This window comes from Panthera tigris, chromosome D1 (genome assembly GCF_018350195.1).
Source record: "Panthera tigris isolate Pti1 chromosome D1, P.tigris_Pti1_mat1.1, whole genome shotgun sequence".
Lineage (NCBI taxonomy): Eukaryota > Metazoa > Chordata > Mammalia > Carnivora > Felidae > Panthera > Panthera tigris.
Window position 1 is genome coordinate 78,831,276 of NC_056669.1, and position 25,604 is coordinate 78,856,879.

Here is a 25,604-nt window from a genome sequence, read left to right on the forward strand (position 1 = left end):
GTATAAAATTCTTTACCAGATCTACAATAAAGGAAACATAACTGTATTACTGAGAGCCTTTCTGTGAGGCTTGATGATAATCATTGAGACATAAAGAAAAGGTTTGAATTTCACCCCTCTTATGAGCTGTATGAATTGGGTAATTTACTACTTAATCTATCCGTATTTCTGCTTTCTCACCTAAAAATGGAAAATAAGACCTACGTCATAGGTTGTTATGAAAATTACATGATCCAACAGTCTAATTTGGGCTGTGGGCTATCATAGGTGCTTACATAAATAATAACGTGTTTTGGTTAGATTTAAAAATAATTTAGAGAATATTATTGCCCTGAACAGTCAGAATTTTAAAGAAAAAAGGAAAAAAGAGAAGGATCTTGGGATATCTATATCCCGAAACACTTTTCCTTAGAATGTATATAGGCAACCAGTTTATATTTTTTGAACTTCTGTTGCATCAGGGCTTCACACAGTTATGGAAAATTTGAAAAGTGGTAAGAAGACAAACATTTTCCCTCAAGGAGCTCACAATCTATAAGCTAGAATTTTTTTTTTGAACATTATATCTAATTTAACACCTCACTGTGATAGAATTATATTTAGGTTAGGAAAGATTAAGACTGGACTTTTGGTTATAAAATGCTTCGCACAGCATTTAAGCAGCCAGTTGATGGATATTTTTGATTGAACCACTCTGGTTGAAGATGGTCTGTTTTGTTTACAGGGGAAATCAGTATAGGAGGGCCAATGTGTTTTTCTCAACAGTTAAAAAAGTTTCATTCATCCTATTCTTTAATGAGGGTTATTTGTGATAACTTCGAATACATTTCCTATTCAAAGGGAGAGAAATGCTAAAACACAGAGGATATCTTACAACTGGTGAATTTTAGCATGATCCAAATCTCATTTGTATTATAATAAATTATTAGAGCTAATTGTGCTTTGAAGATTTCCCATGTGGTTATATAGCTCTTAATGATGCTGTTAGGAGGCATATTATGCTGATGCTATCAAATTTGAAATTGTTAGACCTACATGATAATTGTAGTGCTACACAATACCAGAGGGTTGTAGGAGGGTTGACATTTTTTCTACATCCTTAACACGGGATGCATTTCTGAGATTCATAACTGTTGAATCCTTTATTTCCCTCACTTTAAGGTATGTATGGCCTTGGACAAACACTAATCTTTCTGTGCCTTGGTTACTCACCTGTAAAATGTGGAGAATATTGCCCTGTCTTATGAAATTTTGTAGAAATCAGATGGCTCTTTGCATTAAACTAGAGTTTTCTCATCCAGTGCTTGTGTTCTTTTGACCCCTAAGAGCTCGGCAGGTTATCTTGGGGATTAGGTGGAGAGTGGCCCAGTAAGCCAGAATCTTTTTTCTTTTCCCCCTTTACCATTTGTGCCATTCCAATGTCATCAAAATATTCACCAATAGTTTCTTCCAAAAGTTTAAAAGTTCTATTATATTTGGTGCCTATAAATCCGAATATAGATATAAAGAATGTGTCAATGAATGATGTGAGAGATCCAATTTTACCTTATGTTCCATATTGTCGTGTTACTATAATCCATCTTTCTCTGCTGATTTGTAATCCCACGGCTTTCATATGCTAGTCCCCCTACAGATGGATCTTTCTCTGGGTTCCTTCTTTAGTTTCATCGGTTTGTTTGTCTGTTCTTGTCTCTGAACCACAGCATTTTAAATATTCAAGCTTGGTTAAAATTCCAAATATCAATAGCTAAGTCCATTTGTTTTTGTTCTTTAAAATTGGCTTAACTATTTTTGACTTTTATATTCCTGGAAATGGTAGGAGCAACTGGGTAAGAATTTTAATTGGAATTGCATTGAATTCTGGATCAATCTGGGGAGGACTGGCTGCTTTGCCACACTGAATTGACGCACATACGAACATTATATCTCCATTTTTTCAGACCTTATGTGTCCTGTATTCATATTTGGTAGTTTTCCCCAGTAAACTTGCTTTTAACTTTCATTGGCAAGGGCACACTTAGGGCACATTTATTTCTTAGATAATAGATAATAGCATATAGTTCAACATTATATTCTGAATTTTGCCAGAAATTACATTTTTTTACTTTTCACATTACTTTTTTATTTTACTGTTCAGTAATAACATTTGTTTTGAGATTTTGCCTGCTACTGATACCTTGCAAAATTGCTGAGATTAAATCATGACATTTTAGCTTCTATAAAATATTTTAAAGAATATCTATAAATGTAAAATAGCAAAAGTTAATTTCAAAAAAGCATGTAATAATCTGGTGTAATCTGATAGTGACCCCTGTATTCAGAGGGCAGAGAGGGACTAAAGAAAGTGGCAGGCCATTCCAGGTTGACTGCTCGAAATTTTAATAATAACAAAGGGAACAGGGGCCCCTGGGTGGCTCAGTTGGTTAAGTGTCCGACTTCTGCTCAGGCCATGATCTTGCAGCCTGTGGGTTGGAGCCCCATGTTGGGCTCTGCGTTGACAGCTCAGAGCCTGGAGTCTGCTTCAGATTCTGTGTCTTCCTCTCTCTCTGCCCCTTCCCCACTTGTGCTTGGTCTCTCTCTCTCTCTCTCTCAAAAATAAACAAACATTACAAAAATAAATAAAAATAATAACAAAGGGAAGTTACATATGAGACTTATCTTGGGCAGCAGCAAGGTGAAATGGACCCCCATGCTTGCCCTCCAAATTAAAGGTTTATGTGGAAGCCCCAGCTGGGCTCAGTTGCATATACCATGTGAGTGTTTTCAAAACCATCACCATCTCAAGGCTGTGCCCTTGGAGTATCCTCTGGGAACTGGAAAGGCCAGTGGAACCTACATTCCAAGGGCAAACAGAGCAGGTGAGGAGCCTCTGAGTGCCCAGGTTCAGCTCAAAGGTCAGTCAGTGGTCACATCTTTTTGATGATGTCCCCAATACCCTACAGTGCTTTACAATTCATGTTTTATTATTAAAGTCTGGTAAAACCAACAGATCAGGAAAATATGGACATTAAAATGATAGTTTGGGGGTGCTTAGGTGGCTTAGTCGGTTAAGCTTCTTACTCTTGATTTTGGCTCAGGTCATGATCCCAGAGTCATGGGATTGAGCCCCACACGGGGCTCCATGCTGAGCATGGAGCCTGCTTAAGATTGTCTCCCTCTCCCCTCCCTCTGCCCTTCTCCTGCTTGATGCTCTCTCTCTCTCTCTCTCTCTCTCTCTCTCTAAAACAAACAAATAAATGAAAAAACAAAGGCAAAAACAAAAAACAACAAAAACAAAAAATGCACAATAGTTTGTTATTCAAGAGGAGGCATGTTACTCTTCACATGGCCACATGGGGAAGCACCAGGGGTGGCCAGGGGGCAAAGGCAATGAGGGCAAAAGATGGACAAGAGCCTTTAATGTAATTTCAACTGGAAGGAACGGAGAGGAAGGGTAAACAGATTTAGGCCTGGCTAGTTTGCATAATGTCAGGGGGCTTGGGAGCAAAAAGGTTATCCCTAGTTGCTTGGTACTTTGCACTGAGGTCATTAAAACAGGGAGAGCAGTAGTGGAAAAATCTGATAAAGTAGGTGATTAGAGTACACCTCTGGATTGGTTGTTTTGCATATAAAAGGACCACTCATAGGTAAGTCATTTACTATGTATAGTAGTCGGCTAGCCCTTTAAGAGGCAGTCTCTGCAGAGTTTGCAAGGTCCAGATGTCTGAGCATCAGAAACACAGAAAATATAAAGGCATAGTTGACACTCTCTCTTTTCTCTACCCAGATCTTCTCCCAGGAAGCACACAGAATTAATCATCTTCTTTTCAAAGATAATCCATGTTTTCAAATATAAGTAATTGTGAATTTTTTTACACAGAGAATTACAAGTAAAACGTATTTTGTTTTCAGTTAACAATATTTTTGAATTTCTTTTCATATCAGTACATCTCATTTTTCTTTGATTCATTTTACCAGTTTTGTAAAATTCTATTAGATACATTATGATTTAGTTGACCATTCTTTTTCAGAAGGACATTTAGTATGTTTCAGTCTTGTGCTATCACAGGTAGCACTGCAGTGGATATGCTTATTCATACATAATTCTCAGGGAGGAAGACCTTACTCTGCCCTACGGTCCTTGTAGCTGGTCTTAGAATCAAATTGACATGAGACAGATTAGGAGGAGAAAATCAAATTTAATAGATGTATGTACAGGGAATCCACATAGACGTGAGATTACAAAGACAATGGGGCAACTTGAAGCTTCTGTGAGCTAAAGAGGGAGTAGGGATGGAAGACACAAAAGGGACACAAAAGGGAGAAAGATGGTAGCAAGAAGGTGAAAGGAGATTCTTGGAAAAGCAAATGTTGCCCATTATGCAGATAAGTCCCTTAGGTAATGAGGAGTCTGCATAGCTCTCTTTCTGGTACAGGCTCTCCTTTCCAATGAAAATTTAGGCAGTTATAAGATAGGCAGAGGGCTTTTACTGCATCTGGTGGGTTTTGATTCCTTTTAAATCAAAATAATCTTTGTGCCAAATTAGCAATTTCTGGGCATCTCATCCTGTACCCCTTTATAACCAACATACGTATGATTACAGAAAAAGGGAAAAACTGAAAAGGTCATGGATCTAAAAGTATATATTGATATTTTTTTTCTCGACAGATAGTACCAATTTATACCACTACCATATTTTACCATTTATACTACTACCAGTGATGGAGAAACACTGTTTCCCTCATTCTCAAGGTCTCTAAAGTATTTATCAAAGGCTTTTTACCTTTACATCATTAAGCAAAATTCAACCAAGTAAATTTGAAGATGTAATTGGCTTTAAGTGATGCATGCGTTAGGCAGCATCCCATCCAGCAAGTAGAGGGGAGCTTTAGAAGTTGTATAATATGGAAGGAGGATGGGACCAGACCTTATTAGCAAAAGAAAAAGGATTCTTTCAGACAAGGTCATCTTCCCTTAGGGGAGAGGCAGGGGTCTTATTAGGTAGATTACCTGAGCTTCCTTTGAGTGATGGGGAGCTCCTCTGACAGATTACCTCATTAGTGCTGGACCACAAAATTCCACTCCTAGAGAGTTTGAAACAGCGATTAGTCCTTGGTTTGCTGTCTGGGGCCCAAGTGACTCCACTGTGGGCCTATGGCTTTCTTTTTGACATTATAAACCATATTTTTTGTGTGTGTATGCATATATAAGCATATATAAAATGCTTATACACATATATAAATGTAGGTGATTTGATATTTAGGATTTTTGTAGTTCTGCTCAAAATATTTGCCTGTAGTATTCCTTTCTCCTGTTCTTCTAGGTTTTTTTTTTAATTTTTTTAACATTTATTTATTATTGAGAGACAGAGAGAGACAGAGCGTGAGCAGGGGAGGGGCAGAGAGAGAGGAAGACACAGAATCTGAGGCAGGTTCCAGGCTCTGAGTTGTCAGCACAGAGCCCGACACGGGGCTCTAACTCACAGACCGTGAGATCATGACCTGATCCGAAGTTGGACACTTAACTGACTGAGCCACCCAGGTGCCCCTCCTTCTATGGTTGTAATATCAATGCCTTACTAGTTTTATAAAATACTTTTGGGAATCTTTCCTCTCTTTACATTTTTTGAACATACATGTAAGGGATTATATGTTTCTTGAATATGGTAGAACTTGCTTTAAAAATTGTTGTTACTTATTTCCTTAATATTCAAGTCACGATTCATGAATCTCACCCATGATTTTTATCTAGTTTCTGTCTTGGAATTCTGCACATGGCTCAAGTTTTAATCATGTTGAAAGTAAAAGTTTAGAATTATCTTAGTAGTCCATTTATTTTATTCACAAATAAACAAAATAAATGGTGGCCCAAATTAAAGAAATGATTTGCTCAAGAGTAAGTTATAATTCTCTCAAATCCACAATCTCTCCACTGTGTTCTCTCTCTCTCTCTCTCTCTCTCTCTCTCTCTCAATGCCATTAGAGATCCCTTAGTGGCACTAAGTTCCAACTACTAAGCATAATTTCCTTGGAGTCCTTTCATTCCCCCCACCTTTTGGTTAATTTATTGGTGTCTGGGAGATAGGTGAAAGGACTAGGGTAGCCTGGTCCTGTCAGAAAGATTTCATAAGATACCAAAGAACCCAATATGTCACAAGTAAGCATATTACAACTAACACATTGGGACCGGGTTGTGACCATCCCTAGCTTGCTTTGATCACTGATCTTTTTCCATTCTACAGGGTCTCAAGAGGAGGAACACACTCACCCATAGGATGTATTCCTCACCTTTACCCATTTTGTTAAGTTTGAGTCCTTGATTGTATTTTTAAGTGAGGAAATAAAGCCTCTTCTACAGAATGACCAACATTAACATTCCTCTTCCCAAGTTGGCCCTCTCTTCAGTACAGGTGCATGAACACGATAATAACCTAATGAACAAAATTGTTACAGAGCCCCCCAAAATTGTACACAATTCCAGTAAGTTTTCCCAGTCACCAAATTTCACAAGCTGAAAATCTTTTCAGTAATAATAATAAAACAGCATTTGCACTCCTGATGTCTTAGAAACAGTATGATGCCATAAAAATGTAAATTATTTTGGTTTTGTCCTAGTTTTTATGAATAAAGAAGTGAAACTCTTAGAGGTTTACAGAAATGCCATTTGGTGAGACTGTGCATTTTTTGACCCCCAAGCTGGGCTTTCTCCTGAGTTTGCTGCAGTCGTATTGTTATTAAGCATTTTCCCATGTCTAAGAAAACAGGGTGCTTAGTTGCATTTATAATCAAACATCAACTGAGAAAATTCTTCCCCTTTCTGACAGTTCCATCACGAATATTACCTTTACAATAAGAGAAGCCAAAAGAATAGTGAGGATACATTAGATATGATTAAGTTCTAAATTTGAATACCTTCATGTCTCAAGACTCATTCCAGAGCTTGGCACTATATTTGTGGAAAGTTAATAGATACAAATTCATATTTAATGTGACATGTCATAGTTTATTTATTTTTTGATGCTGAAGTTATTTTCCTTAGATGGTGTGAATTCATTCAGTAAGCTATAAAAAACAAACATTGTCCATCCTTTGGAATTTCAAAGGACCGTGTGTTTAAACAGTGAGTTAATTATGTAAGGATGCCAGAGATCATTAATGAATGCATTTCTAGTGGGGGGATTAAAAAACTTTACGCTAGTGACAGTGAAATCCACTCGCTTGGTTTGATTTTTAAGAGCTGTGTTGAAAAAAAAACAACCAAATATTGCCTTTGTGAGGACACTCTTCTGCCTATAATCATTTTGAGATGCCACATTTCAAGGGCTGTTTTTAGGCTCCATTTAAGGGACAAGGACTTAGTACTCAAATTGGTTAATTGCACCCATTAATACTCAGCAAATATACACGGAGCTGAAAATGTTCTCTAGGACTTCCTACACTAGAAATGGCGTTGTAATTTTAGTAAGTGAGAATTAGAATCATTCTTTCTTCCCCATTTCTAGCAGCACAAAGTTTTTCTTTTGCAAAATTCACAGCTAAGAGAACCACTTGGCTCCAATTCCAGTACCAAGGGTTACCACTTCAGTGACTTTTAACAAAGAAGAATTGGCTAGACTAGATGAGTGAAAATATCTTAGGCTGTTCAGACCCAATGATCCATGAAGCCAAATGTGGTGCCACTTTGCTGTTAGATTACAAAAAAAGTCTTTTTTGTTGTTGTTGTTTCTTTCAGAAGTTGTCCTATTTGATGAATACATGTTTGTAAATTATGTAATAGTTCAAGTAAGTTAAAAACAAGTATTAAAAGATGGGTAATTTCTTACCTAATTGAACTATGCATGTATGGTAAAATAGTGTAATTTTTATTTTTAACTGAAAGGTATCTTCATAATTATCCAGTCTAAAAATTACAGAAACTGAGGCTTAGAGAGATAAAAAGGGACTTTCTCAAAGTCAGACAGCTGAAATTTACAATCCTGCTAGCAACTGCTACATCCTGTTCCCTGATCATGCAGGTGATTCACTTCCTCTGATGTTCCCCTAATGCAGCCACATACATCAAGGGTGCTCCCTGACCTCTCCCCTATTGCTTTATAGTGTAAAGCATTTCAAATGTTCTTTTAAAGGAAGTTATTATCTTAAAAAAATTTTTTAATGTTTATTTATGTTTTGCAAGAGAGAGAGAGAGAGCGGGGGAGGGGCAGAGAGGGAGACACAGAATCTGAAGCAGGTTCCAGGCTTTGAGCTGTCAGCACAGAGCCTGACACAGGGCTCGAATCTAGGGACCCCAAGATCATGACCTGAGCCAAAGTCGGATGCTTAACCTACTGAGCCATGCAGGTGCGCCAGGGAGGTTTTTCTTTTTAAAGAAGCCCTTCAAATTCTAGTGGGATATAATCCCTCTTTCTGTATCCCCATATCCCCTGTATCCCCTTACTTAACTTTCCTGGTCTAAGATCAATTCAGTCTTTGTATTGTTTGCCTTAATTCATGCCCCCCACCCCAGGCTATAAGTTTCTTGAGGACAACTATTTATTTTTGATGGTCTCTGTTATATCTAATAGAGCATCTGATATTTGAAACAGTAAATACATTTTGGGAACTTTTTATTTGTTGCTCTATTTTATTTTTTAAGTTTATTTTTGAGAGCATGCACACATGTGTGCATGGGGTCGGGGCAAGAGAGAGAGAGAGGGAGAGAGAGGGAGAGAGAGGAAGAGAGAGGATCCCAAGCAGGCTATGCAATGTCAGTGCAGAGACTGACGTGGGACTCAAACTCACAAACAGTGAGATCATGACCCGAGCTGAAATCATGAGTCAGACTCTTAATCAGCTGAGCCACCCAGGCATCTCTATAGCTATATTTTAAATCTGGTTGCTGACTTGTGACTCTGAAAGCAATTTAGCTTTTTTTATCTGCCACTATATTGCATAGTAGGAAACACCATCAGACAAATAGACAAGAAAGACTGTATTCATGACTTTATTTATTCAAGACTTTATTGTATTAAAAGAGAAATTAAACTCTTCCCTTAAAAGGTAGCATAATTATTAAATGCAGGAAAGAGCTAGTGGAAAACTAGGGTATTAGTGAGGATTTGTGTAAATGTGATTAAATCATGTGTCTGCCAAATAGCTCTTGTCCGCCTTTGTTTTTTACACTCCTACAGAGTTTGGGAGATAGGGGTGTTACCTTTTTTGATAATTACCAAAGATAGCTCCTAGGTCTTGAGAAAGACTTTCCTGGGTTGTAAAACTGCCAAGAGGCTGGAGATTTATATTGCAAAGGGGCAGAGAAAGAATTTACAATTGCAAGTTTTTTTAAATAAAGAAAAGGAGTTCTATAGTCTAAGGTGAAGATGAAACCCATCTAAAGTTTAGTCAATCTGGAAAGAACATTAAGGCTATCTAGGTCACCATCCAGTGTGTTACATTTACTGACACTATATAATTTATGATGTAAGTAATAGAAAACTCAGGTCAAAATGGCTTAATAAGGACATTTCATTTCATATAAACAAAAGTTCTAAGGAAGGTGTGGTTCCAGGATTGGTTAACCGAGCAGTTTAAGGATATCACTAAAGACTTACTTATTTTTATCTCTAATATCCTACTCTGGTATGAACCCCATGTTGCCTAAATCCTCCTTATGGTGAAATAATTAGAACTAAATTTTCAGGCACTCCTTACAATGAAACTACATGCCAGATACAGTCTCTTAATTAGCTTTTAGGGAAGATGCTTGTACATCTCATTGGCTAGAATTTGATCACATGTTCATTTCTAACCTGAATTTAGAAGGATGAATGAGAATCTCTTGATTAGGTGAGCATTACCAGGATTTACTCCTGAATTCCTTGAGAGAAGAATGGACTGAAAAAATATGTATATTGATTCTTCTTTGCAGGAAGAATGTAGAAATTAATACTGGGTAAACAATATTGGAAGACACTACAAAAATTATTAGTTAGGACTTCCAGTGATATTCACTTTTTTGAACCATTAAATAATTGGATTAGGATAATATAGAGAATGAGTTCTTATAAATAATGTTAAAATCTATGTTCTTTCTAAATTTACCAATCTTTCCAAATATATGTCCATTCTAATTTCTACATGTAATGACAGACTGGGCAATTAAGAACTAACTACTCTCCCCAGCAGCCACATGCCTTTCTGTCCCATGCCTCCTTTTTATAATTTTGCCATATGTGTGTACATCTGTATATAGTATATACAATGATTTTACAGGTGTAAAATTTTATATAAATGGAATATTATATGACAAGTATTTTTGCAGTCTGTTTTAATTATTTTCTCAGTTTAATCATGATGTTGATAAAATTTATCCATGTATATCATGTCAGTACATCTGAAATTGTTTTTCATTTATGGTACCTAAAAGGATAACATTTTTATAGTACAGATAAGTGAATTTTTCAGAACCTTTTATTAAATGTTTTTATAAACTTATTTATTTTTCAATGATATATATCCTCTCTACAGTATATAATACTCCTCATATATTCCTATATATGTATTTTTCTGAACTCCCGGTTGTGTTGAGCCAAATATTCTCAGTTCATATAGCTTTAGAGTAATTCTTGATACTTGGAAACAAAAGCCACTCCCCTTGTTCTTCTTCAGAACTATTTTAAAATTTTATGGGCCATTATTCCTCTTTAAAATTTTTAGTTTCATGTTTGTCAAACTTCAGTTAAAAAAATTCTGATTATAATTAAAATCTTATTGAAATTAAACAGGTGTCTGAAAACAATTGATGTATTAAATCACTGAGTTCTTTCCAAAATGTGGAAAGTCAAAATTGGGTCTTCTGTGATGTCTCTGATATTTTATATATTTCTCCCCAAATCTTATCTAGCTAGCTAGCTAGCTATAGTTGAGGCTTTTATATTTTACATTATTATAAAAATGTATTTTGTATTTTTGTAACTTTCTCTTTTGCTAATATAAACTGTGCAACTGATGTTTATGTTGATTTTAAATCTAGAAACTTGAAGAATTCATTACTTCTAATAAATTTTCTGTTTATCTTCTTGATTTTTCTTTTTAGGCTGTCATCAGAACTTCTCCAAATACTGATAGGCCTTTTTTATCAGTCCTTTTATCTTTTGTTCTTATATTATTGCCTTGGTTATGTCTTTGATTCAGTGTTGAGTAGAATTAGTGATATTGGGCTTTCTCTCTCTTTTTTTTTTTTTTTTAATTTTTTTTTCAACGTTTTTTATTTATTTTTGGGACAGAGAGAGACAGAGCATGAACGGGGGAGGGGCAGAGAGAGAGGGAGACACAGAATCGGAAACAGGCTCCAGGCTCCGAGCCATCAGCCCAGAGCCTGACGCGGGGCTCGAACTCACGGACCGCGAGATCGTGACCTGGCTGAAGTCGGACGCTTAACCGACTGCGCCACCCAGGCGCCCCTGGGCTTTCTCTTTTTGTTCCTAATTGCACAGTAAAAGTTTTGACTTTCGAGTTTGTGTAGTTTTTGTTAAGTATTTTTAACAAGTTAAGGTAGTTTTCAGCACCCACCAAAAAACCCTTTGTATACTGTCTTCTCTTTCCCTTCCACCCAAAAACAGTGACTGCTATCACTTTCTAAAACCATAGATCAGTAGTGACTGACTGTAAAATTTTGTAATGATTTTAAACTTTAGATGAATGCCAAGGGTACTCTTGCTTTAGGCCTCCTTTGCTCAGATTATATTTATGATATTCATGTTATTATGTGTAGTTGTAGTTCTTTCAAAGTGATGTATAATATTCAAAATGTCAAATACATTTATGCATTTCTTTGCTGATGGAAACTTGTGTTTCCAGTTTTTGCATATTATGAATAGCATAGTTCTGAATGCTTGTGCATGTGTATTGTGGAGAACACTTGCATGCACTTATGGATACATACCTGAGAATGGAATTGTTGAAACCTGAAACACGCATGTGTTCAACTGCCAAATAGTTTCCCAAAGTGGTTGCACCAAACTATACATCTATCAGCTGCATATTTTCACAAATTGAGTATCTGTCAATCATTCAGTTCAGTCATTCTGATGACCTTGTAGTAGTCTTAAGTTGTGTTTTTTAATTTGCACTTCTCTGATGACTAATGGTATTGACAAATTTGTCATATTTGTAACGTGTTTTGGAATATAAATTAGTACAACCACTATGGAAAACACTATGGAGGCTTCTAAAAAAAATAAAAAGTATATATAAACATTTTTCCAGCAAGTCCATCTCTGAGTATATACCGAAAATGAAATTAGTATCTTGAAGAAATGTCTGCATGCCCATGTTCATTGCAGCATTACTTACATTAGCAAAGACATGGAAACAACCTAAATGTTCATCAATAGATGAATGGATAAAGAAAATGTGGCATATACATATAATAGAATATTATTCAGCCTTTATAAAGAGGAATTCCTGCTATTTGCTACAACATGATGAACTTGGAAGACATGCTGAGTGAAATAAGCCAGACACAGAATAAATTCTACAGGATTCTATTTATGTAGGAATCTGAAATAGTTGAACTCGTAGAAGCAGAGAGGAGAACGGTGGTTACCAGGGGCGGGAGGAAAAGGAAATCAGGGAGGTTTTGGTCAAAGGTTTTGATCATCTAGTTCCACTGTATGAGTAAATCCTAGAGACCTGCTGTTTATAGTGTATATAAATAATAATAATGTGTACTAAAATTTGCTAAAAGGATAGGTAGATCTTATGTTAACTGTCATAAAAAGAAAGAGGAAACTTCTGGAGGGGATAAGTAAGGTATTGTATAGTGACAGTTTCACAGATGTATACTTCAAATTCATTAAAGTATGTATATTAAATATGTATAGTTTTTTTATATGTCAATCATACTGCAATAACAATTAAAAATATTTTAACTATTCTTCTGTTGTATCATCTGTATCTTTTTAATGTAGAAGATCAATATATATTCTATGTTAAGTCCTTAGAATATATATATATATATACCTCAAAGTATCTTCATCCAGTCTGTGGTTTACCTTTTATTTTTGATGGCATTTAAAGCAATGAGCATAATGTTTACATATTCCCATTTATTATGTTTCTCTCTTATTAATCAGTGCTTTTATAATTTTAAGAAATTTTGCCTACATCTGTAGTTTGAAGATAGTCTATTTTGTACTCTAAAAGTTGTTTCATTTTTTTTTAAATTCTACCTTTGACATTTAAGTTTAGATTTATAATTCCTCTACTATTGATTTTTTTTCTCTGACCTTGTATTAGTTTTCTGTGACTGATGTAACAGATTTCCACAAGTTTAGTGACTAAGGTATACAAATTGATTATCTTCTAGTTCTTTAGGTCAGAAGTTGGACTCCTGCCTCCATAAACTATAAGCAAGGTGCCATCGGGCTGCCTTCCTTTCTGGAGGCTGCAGGGGAGAAAGTTTCCTTGTTTTTACCATGCTTCTAAAGTCTGTCCTCAATTATTGGCTCATGACTTCCTTCTATCTTCAAAGTCGATAAAGGCATATTGAATGACCCTCATATTATATCACTCTGACCTCTTCTTTCTCTCCTTCCACTTTTAAAGATCTTTGTGCTTACATTAGGTCCACTCAGATACTACAGGGTAATTTATCTATTTTGAGGTTAACTGATTAGTAACCTTAATTTAATTTGCAACCTTAAGTCCCCTTTACCATTTCAGGTAATATACTCAGTTTCCAAGGATTAGGATATGAGCATTTCCAGGGGGACATTTTCTGCCTCTTATAGGCATGAAGCGGAATTTGTTTCAGTGTTTTTTTTTTTTTCTATGTTGGTATCGAATTGGCCCAAAATCACTTCTTAAAGATGTACTGCACAGAAGTATGAAAAGTCAAGTGTTTGGTTCTTTTTATGAACCTTTTCTGTTCCATTTTTCTATTCTTATGTTGACACCGTGTTGTCTTCATTCCTTCCTCTTTTTAATTTTTTTTAAGATCTCATTTTTAAGTAATCTCTACACCCACCGTGGGGCTCAAACTCACAACCCCAACATCAAAAGTCCCATGCTCTACCGACTGAGCCAGCAGGTACCCAGATTCCTTCTCTTTGTAATAACTATTGGTATGTGGTAGTTCTGTGCTTAAATTATTTTACTTCAAGATTGCCTTGGCTTATCTTGGTCTTTTGAATGATTAGAACTATCTTAGAATGAGATTATCAATTTCCAAAAATTCCTAGGATTTTCACTTGGGTTGCATTAAATTTGGAAAGCTGACATCTTTGTAATACTAGATATATTTAGATTTTCTGTACATTTCTTCAATACAATTTTATATTCAGTGCAGAGTCTTAGTTTTGTGAGATTTATTCATAGCTATTTGATGTTTTAGGATGCTATTTTAAGTTGTAACTTTATTTTTCAGAATTTTCTATTTGCTAATCCATGAAATACAATAGATTTTCCTGTTTTTACCTTTTATTCAGTGACCTTTTAACCTCAGGAATAATGAAAATTAAGCAAATGCCATAACTGGGCATATGAGAAGACCATCAATTCTGATACTTTCACCAAAATCTCTATTGAATCGTCTTCACCAGCTTCCTTTTGCCCAGGCAAAGCCTGGATTCTTAGCCTCCTGTCCTGAGGGGAAAATCAGCTTCAGAAGATCAGCTGACCTCTGTTATATGTCCCTCTGGAAATTTAGCTCTTAGTATTTCAACTTAGTATTTCAGCAGTTCTCTGATACTTTTGAACAGAAGAGTCTTGTATTTTATGACTTGTCTAGTTGTTTCTGGGCTGATCACCATCCTACTTAGAGTGGATATTGTATGATGGATTTTATCCAAATATTTATGTTAATATATTGAAAACAATGATTTTTCCTTAGAGTTTCTAATGTTAAATAATATTAACTTCACAAACCCATTTTGAGTAGTATTTTTTATTAAAATTTGATTTCTTCTACATTATTAATTCTTTTACTTATTTAATTGAAAAGTTTAGTCAATTTTTTAGCTTTTGTTTCAAATATAAATATTCACATGTAAATTGAACTATAATCACTATTTTTTACATACTCGAAAGTATGAGTACCTTAATTGTATGCAGTTAAATATTATATTTTTATGTCATAATGTTTTTACCTTCAGATTCATTTAGAAGGGTGTTTATAATCTCAAAAAATGATTACTTTAGGTATGACCTTAATATTGAATTCTAGTATAATTAAATCATGGTTAAAAACCATGACCTAAAGCATATAAACTCTTTAAAGTCTACTGAAATCTGCTTTTGATCTATTACTTTGTACATTGCTAATAATAGTCTATGTGTTTGAGAATAAATACTCTTAAAAAAAAAGAATAAATACTCTAAATTTAGGATACACATTTCTCTCTCTCCCCCCTCCCTCGCTCCCTTCCTCTCTCTCTCTCTTTCTATACACACACACACACGTATATACACACATATATATACACACACACATATATGCATATATGTGTATATATATGTATATAGACAGATATATATCATATATATGTGTGTGTATATGTATATATACATATATACACATACATATACACATACATATATGTGTGTGTGTGTTATATATATGTATATATATATATATATATATATATATATATATATATATATATATCTCCAGATCAACTTTGCAAATAATTGTTTAAATTTTTATATCCTCCTCTTTGTTACTCCTGTACATTGATTGGTTTTTCTATCTCACATATTTTCTTTTTAAAATTTGGCTTGTGGGTTTATGTTCATCATGACTTTAACTGTGGGAATTTTGCAAATGTAAGGTCTGTCCTAAACACTCGTCTTTCCTCCACTCAGGCTTTGGACCGGCTTCTGCTGGAACCCAAAGGTGTACTATCAACCTAGCCTCAGGTTTTCAGTTAAATTCTTTACGAGATTGCATTTTCTTTTTCTCTGTATCAAATTACCTTCAATATTAGAAGCTTAAAACAATAAATGTTATTATTTATTATAGCATTTTGAGATACTGTTGAAGGTCAGGATTTCAGGAGAGGCTTAGCTAGGTGGTTTTGATTCAGGATCTCTTATGAGATTACAGTCAAAACATTGGTCAGAATTCAGTCATCTGAAGACTTGAGTAAGGCTACAGGATCCACTTTCAACATGGCTCACTCATAGGCTGTTGGCAGAAGGCCTCAAATCCTTGCTTGTTATTGGCAGGATGTTTCCGTTTGTTTTCATATGAACGTCCACATAAGACTATTTTTTGTCTGTACAACATGGTAGAAGATTCCCCCACAGTGAATGACTCAAAAGAGAGAACAAGGAGGAAGCTGCGTGCATTTTATGGCAAAGTTTTAGAAGCTACAGATTGCCCTTCTGCCATATTCTATTTGTTATGAGTGAGTCATCAAGTCCCACCTTCATGCAAGAGAAGGGAATTAACTCCACCTTCTGGAGGAAGAAGTACCTGGTAATTTGTGTACATATTTTAAAATCACCACAGAAATTTTTACAGAATTTGAATAAAATGTAAATTCCACGCTGGTGGCTAACTAGACCTATTGTTTAATATTTCTAAGGGTAAAGATTTTTTCTACTTGGTTTTAAGGCTCAATTATCTTTTTCTTTTAGTAGAATTGTATTTTGTTTGCCCTTTTCATTGAGACCTTCAAGGATGAGGCTATATAAAGGGTATCAGTTCCAAATCTGCTTTACAGAAGTCTAAAGCCATTATCTCCACATGGCCATTAATCCTGAAACCATTTGGTCACCAGGATTGCCACACAGGTTTAGGCTACCCAGTGCACTTCTGCTCTGTGATATACTCTCCTTGATTTAGCTCCTGAAGATTTTCTTTGCTTTCTTGAAAGTACAATCATAAGCTTAGAAAATATGTTTATTATATATTACCCTGAATTTTTATGATTTTTCTAGTAAAAGTTGTTATAGGATAACCACTCTGCTTCCTTCCCGGAAATGAAAGTCTCTGAAGAAAGATTTATGGTGCAGACATACACTAAATCTTAATTAGAGTACTAGGTACTACTAATCCATAATAAGTTTTTGGCTCCCCCTCTGGTAGTTAACTTTCATTGACCAATTCCATCTTTCCAAGATTACCTTTATCTTCTCTCTTCTATTCTTCTACATTTGATGATGCATCTCTTTTGCTGGCTTCACACTTTCTGATGGTGTCTAATAATCAAATCCTTTTTAGCCCACCTTGTATGCACAAAATATTTCAAGTTTTCTTTTTTACCCAACCTCATTCCCTTCTAAGAAAAATTCTCTTGAAAGCTATTAACTTATCTCTTTATATAAGTCTATGAATTTTAGCTTTCTACCAACTTACTAGCTGTTACCTCACAGTAAAATATTGACAATTTTTTGTTACCATTTAGCAAAATAATTTTAACTGATCATTATCTACTGGATTATTTATTTAAGCTTTTATTTAATTATTTTTAAATGTATATTTCAGAGAGAGAGACAGACAGCCAGCCAGTAGGGGAGAGTCAGAGAGAGAGAGAGAGAGACCTAGAATCTGAAGCAGGCTCTGCACTGACAGCAGATAGCCCAATGCAGAACTTTAACCTAGGAGTGGTGAGATCATGACCTGAGCCAAAGTCAGACACTTAACCATTTGAGCCACCCAGGTGCCCCTCTACTAGATTCTTAATATTCAGAAAGCACTAAGCTAGGCGCTGGAGAGAGAAAAGGATGGAAGAGATTCACAGAGCTAAAATTATAAACATTAGAAAAACTATTGGTGACAAAATGCACTGCAATAAATAATGTGCATGAAGTGCTTTAAGGAATAATAGGAACATTTTGATTTACATTGGAATAGGAGTGGGAGAGTTAGAGAATGCTTTTGTAGAGACACTTTTTAGTTAGGGCTTGAGCAAAAAGTTCTTTAGTTGAAACTATGAGTTGGTAATGGGGAAGGAGAGTAGAGTGACAAGTGGTGCAAACAAAAAAGACAGTGGAAAAGAGGGGAAGAGTCTCAGGAAAACAGATAAGAGCAAGGAGACATGAGAGCACAAGGAACATCTGGGCAACATCAAATATTTACTGAAGTGGCTGAAATAGAGTACACAAAGGTGGAATAGGGGAATGACACAGAATGGTAGACAAGGTTGAAATTTTAAAGAGCTTTGAATAGCAGGATGTGGATTTCACAATTTATCCTGTGGGAAACAGGGGATATGAACAAAGTGGTAAGAGAATCTCAGACAAAAATGGGATTTCATGGGTGAAGTCTTAAAATATTGAAATGTTCAAGACCTTTGTTACGGATTGGCTTTCCCAGGCTCAAGTCACATATTGACCGATTATATTTGCTTCAGAACAAATGTTCTTTTTATTTTTGTGGCTGGTTGACTATTGTTGATACGTGTGAACATACTTTCAGGTTCACAAACTGCTGATACTTTGAGTCTGTTTCCTCATATATTAAACAACTGATGAGAGCAGGGTGTAGCTATTATACGTACTTGATAATGTTGTGAATCCAAGACAACAAGACATGAGAGAAAGTCAAAAGATGACACTGTAATTTTCAACTTTACAAAGTGAACTCTCATGAATTTGACTCAAAAGTTTCGTTTTGTTTTTTTAAAAATATATCCTGTGGTCACTACCACCCCTGCCATGCTTAAGATGGTTTTGTAAGAACATTGACTCATTATGGGAGTTATTTTAGGCTGAATCTCTGTATTTAAGAGAAGAAATAGTTCTACCAAAAAACTGACACTGAGACACATCAGTTAAGGTGATTTTAGTAAATACTTGTAGAAACTTCTACCAAATAAAACTCTTGTGTTTGTATTGCAGTCCTGTTTGTTTTATGAGCTATTCGCCCTCATCTTAGCTCATTAGGTGATACAAAGACACCCTGACTTTAGCTTGATTAATAAGATTTTTCTCTTTGGAAAATATAAAAGACATTAAGAGAACTGGGTGGAGACACAAAAGATCTCTAGGAAAATCTACAAACTCATGGAAAATCCAAGACTCTAGCTCTGTTTTGTTTCCCATGAATCACCCTGAGTTCTAGTTGTTCAGGATTTAATTGACTTTCATTAAATTCAAGTAACAGAAATATTCTATTAAATAATGAAAAATCTGGGAGAGTGGCTGCAAAATGGAACACATTGAGATCTCTCTTGGCAAGGTTATTAACCATTTACTAGGTTTCATGGGTTTTCTAAACTTGAGATAAAGGGTCTAAAATATGTTAAATATATATCAACCTGTGAGATAATAAATCCCTATAAGATAAACTTTAATATGGAAAATATCCTCAGTGACTTCTCTGAGGATCAGTTTTCCTCTTAACTGCATCTATCTTAATTAGCAAAGAAGAAAGCACTCAATTGATAAGAGGTAGTTTAAGGACTACTTTTCCCTAAGCCATGTAATACCCTTTTAAGCAGCCATGAATCACAGTTAATGAAGTTTTAGGTTGCTCTAGAGATCAGCTAGAAGGGATAAACAGGTCTCATTAGGATTATTTTCAAACAATGAGAACTTGAACTCTGAACCTCAGACCAACCTGGTTTCTTCTTCTCTTTGCCATTTACTAAAGCCAAACCTTTGGGTAAGACTGTTAAGACTGTGCCTTAATTTCTTCACCTTATAATGAGAGCATGGGCAAAGCACTTGGCCTGATGTGTTTCACTGTTGCACAGCACCTAGAACAGCATCTGGTGCATAAGACTTCAATAATATTGAATGAATGGACGAACTGTCTTATGTTTGGCTTTAGGTTTAAATGAAACAATGTCTTTATTGTTTCTTTATCAGTAAAGTTATCTTCAAGGGTAAGAAAACCCACAAATTGCTAAAACAAAACAAAAAAAACTGAGAAGCATTATACATGGTTAACCTATTGAAACTGTAGCGTAGATAGTATATCTGGCTACAGAGCTTTAGGGATCTTTGGGCTTTTAAAACAAAAAATGTTTTTTTTCTAAATCCGTTTTCTCTGAATTTTGTCTTTGTTGTATGAGGCGAAATTCTCCATGATTTAGGAGAGCTGGATGCCTAATCCCATGTTCATATCCTGAGAAAAGAAGGCTTTTCTTTCTCAGCTCCAATTTAAAAAAAAAAAAGTGTTGGGGAAGGCTTCTGATTGAAATGGGAGGTGCATCCCTATTATCTTAGGACAAAAATTCTTTGCAGGTAATGAAACTATAGTCATTAAAAATAACTTTAAGCAATATGGTTTTAGCATGAAACAGACTCATGGATGAATGGAATAGAATGGAGGGCCCAGAAATAATCCCATAAATGTATGGTCAGTTAATCCATGACAAGGGAGGCAAGAATATGCAATCAGGGAAAGAATAGTTTGTAATAAATAGTGTTTGGAAAACTGGACAGCTTGATGCAAAAGGATGAAACGGAATCACTGTATTACACCATACACAAAAATAAATTTAAAATGGATTATAGAAGAACACATAGGCAATGAGTTCTTTGACTATGGTCTTAGCAGTATTTCTTTGGATCAGTCTCCTTAGGCACGTAAAACAAAAGCTAAAATAAACAAGTGGGATTACATCAGACTAAAAAAAGCTTTTGCAAAAGCATAGGGAAATCAAAACAAAAAGTTAACCTACTGAGTGGGAAAAGATATTTGCAAATTATACATCTGATAAGGGGTTAATGTCCAGAGTATGTAAAGAACATATACAACTTAAGAGCAAAAGCAAAGAATCAATCACAAATACACAAAGGGCTTGAATATTTTCCCAAAGAAGACGTATAGATAGATGGCCAACAAGCACATGAGAAGATGTTCAACATTACTAATGAGGAAAATGCAAACAAAACCATGAGATATGGCCTCACACCTGTCAGATTCGCTATTATCAAAAAGACAAAATTACAAGTGTTAAGAAGGATCTGAAGAAGAGAATCCTCATCTACTGTTGGTGGGAACATAAATTGAACTAGAACTGCCATACAACCCAGCAGTTTCACTTTTGAGAGTTTACCTGAAGAAAACAAAAACAGCAATTCAAGGAAATATATGCACCCCTCTGTTCATTGCACCATTATTTACAATATCCAAGATATGGAAGCAACATAAGTGTTCACTGATAGATGAAGTTATATTTAATATTTAGATATAAGGGATTATGATAAGAGATGAAAAGGTTTTTTCCACCATTTCATGTTTAAAAAGCTAAAACTCAGCGACTAGAAAAAATAAGCTAAAAAATACTATAATGTCATATCACTGGATACTATCTGGTTATGAGATTAACAACATATTCTAATATTAAATCAATTATTGATGTTACGTGACTGGTTATGACTAAAGGTATTGATGAGAAATAAAAACGACTAGAAATACGTATATCTTAGGGAAAGCTACAGATGCTACTTCTGCTGGCCTCAGGAAAATCTGTCTTTTGAAAGTGAGGTGTGTTAGCAGGCTTACAAATCTAGCAGAAGTGTTCATCTATTTACATGGTAGATTCTTAACATCTTTTTCTTTTTTTTTTTAATTGAAGTGTAGTTGAGCCATGACATTACATTAGTCTTAGGTGTACAGCATAGTGATTCCATAAGTCTACATGTTATGCTATGCTCACCACAAGTGTAACTACCATCTGTCATGGCACACTATTACAATATGATTAATTATATCCCCTACGCTGTGTATTTTCTCCCCCTTTAATATCTCCCTTTTCAAAACCTTTTATATGCATATTTGGAGAACTATTCCTCACCCATTATGTTAAAAAATATCCTTTGGCATTAAAAAAAAATCTAGTTGCCACAATAGGGAAGACTCTAGAGATGAATTAATTGAGCAGTACTGGGAGTAGGTGAGAAATTAAGGTTTATTTTGTCAGAAGGAAGTTTCAACTATATCCATAGAACTAATACTTCCAAAGCCTATAAAATTCTCAAGATAAAATGATAAAGACCATATGCTGTGATGAAGTATTACTGAATGAGATCATCAGAGAAGATCTGGGATTTGAGAATTTATGGAGGGTGAATAAGCTGTTGAAAGACTCACTGAAAGTGGTGAGACTTTGAAAGGGAAGTGATGTGTGGTCCTGGAGTTCTATCACCTGACTTGGTGAATTCTGGAGAAAACTAAGCTATCAAATTTATTTTGAATTACTTAATTTTATGATATATCTTTCTAGTCATTGATACTCCTTGATCTACTACCCTATGTCACAAGTCACATGCATCCCTGTTTCCGTGTTTTAGCTAATTATGTTACTCTACCTGGAATGAATTTTGCTTTTCCTTTTTAAAAGGTGACTAATTCAAGACTCTGCAGGTCTCTCTGTTCTTGGTGGCTCACTAAAGAACAGAAAGTCTGTCTTCGTTACGTCACAAATTCATCCTTTGCATTTCTGTTGCATTTATTTGGTAGTTTTTTTAGTCCTCATACAGCTCATGATCATTTTACTGGTGTGTATTTTTAAAATTTTTAATTTTAAGATAATTGTAGTTTTACATGCAGTTATAATAATCCAGAGATCCTATGTACGGTTTACCTAGTCTTTCCCAAAGGTAATATCCTGAAAAACTGTAGCATAATACTAAGTCCAAAATATTGCCATTGATAGTCAAGGATCAGAATATTTCGTGACCACAAAAATCTCTCATGTTGCCTTTTGATAGTCATACCCATTTTCCTCCTACCCCCAACCCCTACTTTATCCCCAGTAGCCACGAATCTGTTTTCCATTTCTATAATTTTGACATTTCAGGAATGTTATATAAATGCAATCATGCAGATCCCAAAGGCTACATTTTTTTTCTTTTTGCCCAGCATGTTTTAGAAATTTGTCCCAAGTTGTTAAATGTATGGCTTCTTTCTTTTCATTACTGAGTTGCCTCCATGGTATAGGTCTATCATAGCTTATTTAACCATTCATTTATTGAACATCTGGATTATTGCCAACTTGGGGCTATTAAGAATAAAGTTTCTATGAATTTTTGTGCAGGGACTTTCCTGTGATCACAAGTCTTTATTTGGGATAAGTGTCCAGGAAAGTAATGTTGTATTACGTGTTAGTTGAATGTTTAGTTTTTTTGTTTGTTTGTATGCTTGTTTAATAAATTGCCAAACTGTTTTCCAAAGTGCCTCTACCATTTACATTCTCACTATCAACATTTAGATGATCTACTTGCTCTACATCCAGCTAGCATTAAATTTTTGTCATTTTTTTAAGTTTTAACAATTCTGATAGGTGTATAGTGGTATCCCGTTATGTTTTTCATTTGTATTTCCCTACTGGCTAGTAATGCTGACCATTTTCTCATGTGGTTATTTATGATCTGTATGTTGTTGTAGGTAAAATGTCTCTTGTCTTTTGTCCATTTTTTGACTATATTTTTTGAGTTTTGAATATTCAGTATTCTAAACACTAATCCTTTGTATACATTATTTGCAAATATTTTCTTGTAGTCTGTGCCTTTTCATTCTCTTAACAGGATTTTACAGAGAAATAGATGTTAAAATATTTATAAAGTCCAACTCATCAATTGTTTTCCTTTTATGTATCATACTCTTAGTGTCAAATCTGAAAACTCTTTGCCTATCCTAAATGCTGAAGATTTACTTTTATTTTTTACCAAGTTTTATAGATTACTTTGCTTTTAAAATTACTGTTTACATTTAAGGGGAGCATTCTATACCTCCTACTTATGATAAATGTCCTGGCTCCCTATTTGGTCTTCTCTGACACCATACTGGTGGGTTTTTTGGTACTTCCTAACAGGATGGTAAGGATGAAAGTCTCACTGTCCAATCAACCTTTCTTGGCATAGGCGGATGTGGGCCATCGTTTCCCCCCTCCCTGCCCCCCGCCTCCATGGTGTTTGAGTGGATTAGAGCAGTTATTGTCCAAACATTTTCTCTTTTGCTAGGCTGCCTCTTTCCTGGTCTTGGCCAGAGAGAGCATGTTTTTGTTGGGCTTTTTGTTTTTGGTGACTCTTAGCATTTCTAGGTTGTTGGCTTCTTCAGCTCTAAGTATAGGATATTTGAAGCAAAAACTCCATGACCTCATAGTCTTTTTTCCCTTGGATCACCATGTTCCAGCCCACCTTCTTCTCTCCACTTCTTATAATCTTCTTTATGTTGTTTTATATAATGTCCAGGGTTTTTAGTTGGTGGGAAGAATAGGGAGATGTATATCTAGGTCATTTTTCCAGTATCTTTCAGTGGTATTTTAAATTATTTATATATAGTCTATCTCCCAGGTAGGTCTCAGGTCTTTGAAACAGACATATTATTTTATAGTTTAGCAGGTATAGCATAGCCCCCGAGTTCATGATTGTGATGGAAATGCTGTTGGTTTGATGATCTAGCCTCGCCATTTGGCAACTGTAAGCAAAAGTGGTTTTCTGCAGTTACATCTTTGCTACCAGACACCGTTCTTCAGGACATGAACAGACACCTGATTCAGTCTATGCCATTTGAAGTCTAGTATCTGAGCAATTTCAATAAAGGCAGAGGCATATAGATAGAGGATGAGTGTAGACATTGATGGAGTGATTGAGAAAGATAAGATTGTTTCCCACTCTTTATGTAATTAAAAAACTTTAGAACTGAGCGTATTGTTCCATGTGGGCTTAGGAGGATAGTCTCTAGAGAAAAAGAGAATGAAGCCAATGCATAGAAAAGTACAGGTGAGAGACCTAGAGCACACTGCCTGGGTTGCATGTTGTGCTTAGGTTTTTATTCCAGATCCTTCGTATGCAGGCACCATTTCTACATAATTTTTCATGTCCCATGCTCCATCCTTTTCACTGAAATTAAATTTTGTTTCTTCTTTTAGTCATCAAATAATGATAATTCAATCACTTAGGAGATATTGGATGCATCTTTTTTTTTTTAACTCTGGAAATATATTCTATAGCTTCTCCCAATTTCACTTAGATTTCTTTCCTTTGTTTCCCTCTAGTTTTCTTAGTTTGTGTTGATAATATAAGAGTAGCAGCATTGCAGGTGGAGGTGTGGTAGAATATTTTAGTTTCTTTTTCCTACATTTTCCATCCTCAAGACCCACAAAACACATAATATTTATAAAATCTTGTCCTACATCTGGGAATGACTAGCAGTACATTAAAAAGCATCCATTACTTAGAAGCAATAGAAGATTGATGTTCATTCAGTTTGACAATACATATCTAATTGCCCACTTATGAGTGAAGTAACATTATAGACACTTTAGAGCTATGAAATATTGATATATAAAGGCCTCTGACTCATTCTGTTAAATTGTTGTGCCAAGTGTGTTTTTAAGGACCTTCTGAAATTTTGAGTTTATCATTAGTTACTTCATCTGGAGGAGATATGTTAAAGGTATCTATTGAAAGTTGCAAGAAAGGGTGCCTGTTTCTGTAAGCATGATGTTTCATGAACTGGTTGGAATTTCTCTTCTGATAAAAGATTTGGTGGAGAGATGCTAGCTGGCTCAGTCAGTTAAGCATTGGCCTTCTTGATTTCAGATCAGGTCATGATCTCACAGCCCATTGTGGAGCCAGCTTAGGATTCTCTGTGTCCTTCTTCCCCTTCCCCTCCCCTGCTTGTGCTCTCTCTGTCTCTCTTTCTCTCTCTAAAAAAATGGAGAGACAAAGGAAAAGATTTG